At 37.2% G+C, this 6,769-nt stretch overlaps 1 pseudogene; it reads left to right on the top strand.

The window, feature by feature from the left end:
- The first annotated feature begins 1,094 nt into the window (after positions 1-1,094).
- On the top strand, positions 1,095-1,216 carry LOC129871811 (5S ribosomal RNA; annotated as a pseudogene).
- Positions 1,217-6,769: the final 5,553 nt, after the last annotated feature.

The raw sequence follows: 6,769 nt of genomic DNA, 5'->3' as shown, positions 1-6,769 counted from the left end.
TAGAGAAGACTGATAGATCTAAATAGAATGATATTAAGGCACTGACTGAATGGATACATAGGGATAAACTATGACGAGCTATAGTTGAAAGAAGTAACAGTATGGTTAAGATAAGAGTACGAGGGAAAAATAATTGTGACGAATATGAAGTCTTAAGAAGACAGATTATGAGACATTAAGGATAAGACTAACTAAGAAGGGTAAGTAACCCATAGTAAGAATTGTGAAGAAGGATAAGCAGTGTTATACTATGGGATTGAATGCACACAGGATACAATGTGAATATAACGAAGATCATTATGAGAATAAGGAAAGCTTAGTAAGGAAATAACTAAAAGGTATGACGTGGTCCATGTGATTGGAATATAAAGATAGGTGTGGAGCAGAAAAGCGAGATATGGAATAAATAAGGAAGACTTATCAAGTTCTATAAGGAAAATTTTGAATAAAGGTTATATGACGATGAAAAGGATAGCTAGTACAAGGAAATAAAAAGTAATATGGAATTCCTTGCGCTCAACCAAAAAAAATGGACATGAGCTAGAGTAATAATAAGGAAGTCTAACAGAGGCACCCAAGATAGACATAAATAACTAAATATGAGAACGGAACGAAAGGAGAATGTATAGTCATAGATTTAAAGGGATAGTACTACAACATGGTGTTAAGGTAGACCTATTATTGAGGCAAGCTCGATATGCTATTAAGAAAGTGAGCATCGGGTGCACGAAAAGGATGAATGCTCATGGGGCATAAAGAAGTATTGTATATACGCTACTCGAGTACCAATTTTGAAGGCTAGAGTGGTACTATATATTGAGGATTCTAAGCACCTCATGATTGTAATAAGGTTTCGTATAGGGGTAACCTAAAGTATAGGTGATGTAAAGGAAGATATGGAAATAGCACAGTATACTAAATAGGTTTGAAAGGACTCATATACATTTGGAAAGTTAGAAATAAATAGACAATGACATGGATACACCCTAAAAGGGGGAAGTGGACAACAGAAGTACAAGCATAAGAGAAAATCAACCAACGCTATCATATGTAAATAAGAATGCTTAAACTTCAAACGAGATCCCATAAGGGATGGATGCGATCATACCAGTACTAATGCACCGGATCCCATCAGAACTCCAAAGTTAAGCGTGCTTGGGCAAAAGTAGTACTAGGATGGGTGACCCCTTGGAAGGTGAAAGAGGAAATGAAACACAAGTATTCATACCTATTTCCTACGTCTACAGGTAATCCTAACCTTTGGAACTCTGATATTGATTGATCGATGAAAGTATATGTTATGGAAATGGGATAAAGGACCTCTCCATATAATTCGTATAAGTTCCGAAGGAAATTTTTGGTTTACATTCGAGGATGAATGTTCTAAAGGGGGAAATGATGTTACACCCCGTACTTTGGTACCTTGGAACACTTCTTAAGATTCTTAATTTTCTGGGAAGACTCTTAAGTTTCTTATAAGTCGTCATGTGAGTCAAATAATCTATAACACTATCAAATAATCCTAAGGAAAGGATAAGGAGATACTCCATAAGAGAGAAGATTGGAAATAGGGTTACAAGACTCCAAAAAAAGTTGGAAGTTAAGTAGTGAGTCATAGGACTCGACTTACTTCTAAAAGATATTACTTGGGACATTATGCGGACTAAGCTAATTGAGTACACATCGAGCTTAAGTAGCAAAGAATACATAGGCACTTGGAGTGAGACGAGATTACGAACCCACAAAATAGAAATAAGGAGACGACGTACCTACTCAAAGCACGTAGGTGATTCACCTACTTGGACAAGCAGGTGATGCACCTACTTAGGGTCAAGTAGGTGATGCATCAGCTTGGGTGGACCCCATACCACCACGTGGCAACCAAGGATTGGAGGCTTGATTGAGGTGGAGCCCTAGGGGACTGCCACGTATCACCCTTAGTGTATGCCATGTGTCACCTCCTAAGGAGGTTTATATATGTGTTATATGATGGAGTATATCTCATTTTCATCACTTCTAACTTAAGAGAATTGAGAGAAAAATGTGAGAGCAAGAAAAAGACCGCCACGGGTTGCTCCAATTTAAGGTAAGCCCCGATTTCGTTCTGTTAATTAATTATTTAAGGTATCCCATGGATACATGATGGGGTTTAATAGAATAAAATTACTATTTGGGGAAGCAAAGAAGGGACACGAACAGTCCGCAACTTTCAGCATATTAAGGAGTTTTTGAAGTTAATTTTCAGCAAGTTTGGGAAGCCGTTTGTTAAGGTATAGCTTGGTTCCCTTATCCCACGTTTTGTTAAGGGTTTGTACATTATATGAATATTTTAATAATTTAAATTTATGGTTTGGAGAAGCACAAAATTATAGCAAACAGCCACAACATTTCAGCCGCAATTAAGGAACTTCCGAGGCGAGTTTTGGCAAGCTTTGGCCAATTTCGGGTAAGGCAAGACCTTTCCCTTCAAATTGGGGTTCATGGTATTTTTAAAGGTTGTATTACACACCTTTTATTTTTATGTAAGTGTAAAAATGTCGTAGAAATGTTTAACGTTCGAAGCAAACTAAATTGGAGTTGCTATAGTTAAATTGTAGTCGAAGCAAGGTGTTGTGCTTGTGGTGTGCTGCTGAAGGTGTGTGGTGGTGTGTTGAAGGTCCTAAAAGTATTCTAAAATATGTGTGGGGGATTTGTTTTTCTTTCACACCACCCCTCGTTACGTACAATTAAAGGTTTTGCAAAATAAAGACTAGAAACCCTATTTTGGTATCGTAATTTTCAACAAGTTGTTTGGAGATTATGTTGTGTAGTGTTGCCATGTTTTATTTGTATATGATCTGAAGGTTGTTGTTGTTTGTTGTATGTAGTGATTTGGTGTCTAATTGGAAATTAGGATAGGGCATGTTATAGGGGAGGTTCTGCCCGATTTCCGTTAACTCCTTAACTAGTTAAGGAACTAGTCGAGAAGGCGAGCGAGGGGTTCAGTTCTATGAATACTCATATGTAATCTAAGATGATGGAAAGATAAGGTTTGTTGATACTTGCATTAATTTCATTTTACCTAGGTTTAAGGAACGATGACGCGAATGGGATAAAGAGTAACCCATAAGAGGTATGCAAAGCTAACATTTCCTTCTTTTGGCATGTTTTGGCATAAGTATGTAAAGCCTGTCTCTCTTTTCTTTTGGGCATGTCTTAGATTTAAGTGAAAAATGATATGTGTATGAAGCCTGGGTAATTCTATTCACGATCTCTGAACATGATTCATGATTCATAATTCGTGCTAACTTTTGAATGTTAAGACTCTTAAAGTAGTTAAGCTCCCATCCCTCAAGTCTTCTATATGCTGAAAAGTAGTGTATGTAAAGCTAACGTTTCCTTCTTTTGTCATGTCTTCAAGTTAAATAGTGAATGAGATGAACTTGAGGGTAAAGCTACTCGTAAATACCAAGTGTAATTCACAGTTCTTATGTACTCCTTGATGAAAGTACTCTTACAGTAATCGAACTAGGGCTTCTCAAGCCTTCCATACGTTAGAAAGGGATGAGTATGTGAAGCTACCCTTTCTTCTCTTTTGGAATGACTTAGATGGAAGTATTATTTATATGAAATTGGGAGTTATTCAACTCTTAAAACTCTGAGTGTGTGTTAAGTCTCTTGTTCCTTTCCTACTGATTAGAACTCCTATAATAAGTTCATTTATTACTTTTCAAGTCTTCCATGTAATACAAAGAAGTACATGTAAAGCTTGTCTTTTCCTACTTCTAGGAAGACCGGACTATAGGTACTATAGAACATGGATTCGGAGATAGATCCATTTATAGATTCTGAATGTAGCTCATGACTTATACCCATCGTTGAATGATAAGGGCCTTGAAGTTGTTGAACTACGACCCTTGAGCCTACTATAGGTTGAATAGTGTTGGGATGTGTAAGCTCCTATACCTAGGGGCTCTTGAAAATGCTTTATGGTGATATCTAAGGGATGTTTGATATGTTGCAGAGTTTTACGTTTATGTATATGCATTATGATATATATGGATTGGACTGAATGTACCTCTGCATATTTTGCTATGTAAGGATCGGGACATACGTTCCACAACATGTTGTGTTATTTACAGATGGGGCCATCATAACTCGACATTGTTACACAATATACAGATCGGGTCATCGTTCCTCGGCATTATTATATGATATACGGATCGGGCTATCATTTCTCGACGTGTACTTTGTATATACATGGATCGGGTTGTATGTTCCATAGCGCTAATGGTATATATGTTCTTATGATGAAAAAATGATGTAGTTATTACACAATTCCCCGAACGGACGGGATACAGTACATGATGATAGCATGTATGCCTTTATTTTATAAAATGTAGGTATGGTAGATGGCTAAATGTTATACTTGTCCCCTGCATCCCTATTTCAGTTGTTGTCTCAGTTATGATATTTTATGCTTTATATAATCAGTACATATATCGTACTGACCCCCTTTTCCTTAGGGGGCTGCATTTCATGCCTGCAGGTATAGATATTCATTTCAGGGATCCGCCAGCTTAGGATTTCCACTCAGCTATGTCGAAAGTGCTCCACTGTTCTGGAGCCTAGGTTTTCGTGCTGACCTTCTAATGTATACATTTGTTTATTTAGAGGTACGGCGGGGGCCCTATCCCGCTATATGTTACTGTTAATATTCTTAAAGGTCTGTAGACATGTATGTGGGTTATACATGTAAGTTCTATTCAGTTATATCTACGTGATGTATTATAAATATTAAGTTACTATAGCAGCCTTGTCGGCTTGCACACCCTTTCATGACAAGACACAAATGAAAGAGGCTACAGGCATATGGAAATGTTATGACCCACTGGGGTTCTTATGTATAGTTCTTATATTGATTGTTACATCTAATAATTAATATACAGAGGTCCAGGTCGGACCCCAGTCGCGGCCTACGGGTTTGGGTCGTGATAATAATAACCCAATCGAATCATGTTTCCTACGTATACGTGGCAAACCCATAAAAAAGACCATATATAATCCTTCAAACTTCTAATTTTGAATTTCAATTTATTAAGTTAAGCGTCCCAGTTTTTGATGTGCAATGTTCACTTTTTTATAATAAGGACACTTCGCCATAAACTATACAATATCCTTCTTGATTCTGTTCCACCAATACACTTCCCTCAAATTTCCATACAACTCTGTGGAACCTAGATTAATAGAATTATGAAAACTATGAGCTTGAGAAAATACCATTTCCGTCAATCCATCAACATCATGAATACAAAAACGACCTTGATATCTAAGCACATCATCTCCCCCTTGGGATAAAGCTTCAATGGTTTTCTTTGCAACCTCTTTCCTCACCTCAACCAAAGTTAGATAACTATCTTTCTTTGCCATAACGTCTACCACTAAAGAAGATTCGAAAACATTTTGCATAACAACAACACCATCTCCTAATCAACCAAGCAAACACCCAAACAAACTAGTTTATAAACATTACGATCTAAGTCCACATGGGTTCTACAACAGATGGAATAATAACATGCATGAAGCTAGTTCATACCAAGAAAAATATTGAAATTAATCATATCAAGATCTACTGAGGTGATTTTCTAAAAAAATTAAACTGGACAATTTTTGTAGACTCTTTTAGCCACAACATTATCACCAACAAGAGTATAGACTGAAAAAGGCTCCAACAAGATCTTAAAACTAATAACAAATCTCATAGCAAGATAAGGAGTAACAAATGATAGAGCAGCACCGAGATATAAAAATTCATAAACATCAAAGTTTAATCACAATGGGAGACTCGTCCAAATCCTCCCTAGTTTTAATAGTATATAATTAATTTTGGGGCTTATCGCCATCAGAACCTGTAGTATCACCTTGTAGAGTCGGTTTACCTATAGCCTGAGCCTGAACTTGGGGCCGACACCATCTCTACACTCTCTCTCATGGTGACTCGGCTTGCCACACCTATAACATGAACCCGATCTGGGCAAACATTGTACCCGATGGTACCTTTAACACTTCTTCCATGCTGTGATGGGTTCAAAAGATTGAGATCTTTCTTGTACATTAGGGTTAGACACCTTATCCTAGTCGAACATTGGATCCGAAGCGTTGGAAGCATTTTCTATAGAGTACTTTTGTCAATATTGAGGACGACCACTATTTCAACATCTAGAGTATGAGAAGTCACCACGATCAGTCGTTGCCCTATTGCACTCCCTTACATTATCCCTAAGATTTTCCTTCTCAGTTTGTTTGACATGAATCGTAAGCCTTGAGATATCTATTTCCCTAATTAGCATTGCAGTTTTGCACTTTGGACACCAAGTCTAAAATACCTAATATGAACATACTGGTATGGGCTCTAGAGTTTGATATCAAGAATGGGGCATACTTCAACAATTGAGTGAACTTGAGGAAATACTCCCTTACACTCATATTATGTTGATGAGGTGGATAAACTCTTGAATCTTAGCCTCCCAAAGCTCAAGGGGAAGAAAATAGTTAAGAAACAACTCTTTGTACTCTTTCCATGGAATAGGATCCACCTCTCTAGCTCGCTCACCCTTCTATTGATCAAACCATATTTTAGAAACACCTTTCAATCAGGAAGCGATCAACACAACTATCTCTATCGGGCTCAACCCCATAATCATTATGATCTTAAGAATTTTCTTTATAAATTCTTATGGATCTTTGTCCACTTTTGACCCATGAAATACCGGTGAACTAATCCTTATGA

Source organism: Solanum dulcamara, chromosome 10 (assembly GCF_947179165.1).
Source record: "Solanum dulcamara chromosome 10, daSolDulc1.2, whole genome shotgun sequence".
Lineage (NCBI taxonomy): Eukaryota > Viridiplantae > Streptophyta > Magnoliopsida > Solanales > Solanaceae > Solanum > Solanum dulcamara.
Note: the sequence above shows the minus strand (reverse complement) of the source record. Positions and strands in the feature narration are given on the sequence as shown.